Source organism: Sinocyclocheilus rhinocerous, unplaced genomic scaffold (assembly GCF_001515625.1).
Source record: "Sinocyclocheilus rhinocerous isolate Xijiao unplaced genomic scaffold, SAMN03320098_v1.1 scaffold993, whole genome shotgun sequence".
In the NCBI taxonomy this organism is placed as follows: domain Eukaryota; kingdom Metazoa; phylum Chordata; class Actinopteri; order Cypriniformes; family Cyprinidae; genus Sinocyclocheilus; species Sinocyclocheilus rhinocerous.
In genome coordinates this window covers 2,026,373-2,027,353 of record NW_015639771.1, presented here as the reverse complement: position 1 = coordinate 2,027,353, position 981 = coordinate 2,026,373, and the positions used below count along the sequence as shown (strand labels likewise).

Below are 981 nucleotides of genomic sequence, written 5' to 3'. Positions count from 1 at the left end.
GTCCTATAAGCAGCCGCTGCTTCCAACTGAATTCGTGCTTTAAGATAAATTGTCGTCAAATGTTGCTGATGTTCACTAGCCCAGTCTTCCACAGTGCCACCTACTGCTACCTCCTCTGTTAACCCCAGCAGTGAATCCACTGGGAGAAGGGGCTTTCTCCCAAACATCAGTTCATATGGAGAAAATCATGTAGACTGATGTACAGAGGTGTTGTATGCAAACAACAACTGAGGCAGATGTTGGGGCCATCTTTTCTGTTCTGGGGGTAAAGTATGCAGCAAATCGTAGAGTGTCCTATTGAACCGTTCGCACTGCCCGTTACCCTCCGGGTGGTACGGGCTAGTGCGTGACTTTTCAATGCCATACAACTGACAGATGCACTTCAGTAACTCACTCTCAAAATTTCGACCTTGGTCCGAATGGATACGCTTGGGGACCCCATACACATAGAACCAGCGTTCAGTGAGGATACGCACCACAGTACTTGCTTTCTGGTCTGGTGTAGGGTAGGGTATGCTTGTGCAAACTTAGAGAACACATCAGTTACCACTAGAAGATTTTCTCTACCGTCACTGGCTCGTTCCAACATGGTGAAATCAATAGCCACAATTTCCAGTGGTCTAGATGCCAGCAGACTTCCCATAAAGGTCTTTACTTTGGGTTGGACCGCCTTGGCTGCAAGACACCTATGACATTCTTGACACCAGCGTTCAATGTCACGTCGCATAAATGGCCAGTAACAACGCTGACGCACAAGGGTGGTGGTTCTTTCCACCCCTTGGTGGCCATGCTGGTCGTGAAGATTGGTAAGTACTTCGGTTTTCAATCTCTGAGGTAACAACAATTGCAAAATTTCTTCCTTACCCCCAGGTACATGACTTTTACGATACAGGACTCCCTTCTGTTCCTGGATTCTCTTCCAGTGACGCACCAACTGTATCACTGCTTGAGATTCTTTTCCTCGTTCCACAGTGGTAGGAA

The 981-nt window shown here is 47.4% G+C and overlaps 1 long non-coding RNA gene across 1 annotated transcript in view; it reads right to left on the bottom strand.

Annotated features, from left to right (window-relative positions):
• Positions 1-981, bottom strand: part of LOC107751809 (uncharacterized) — a 3,637-nt gene that overhangs the window by 418 nt on the left and 2,238 nt on the right. The gene's annotated exons all lie outside the window — the stretch shown is intronic.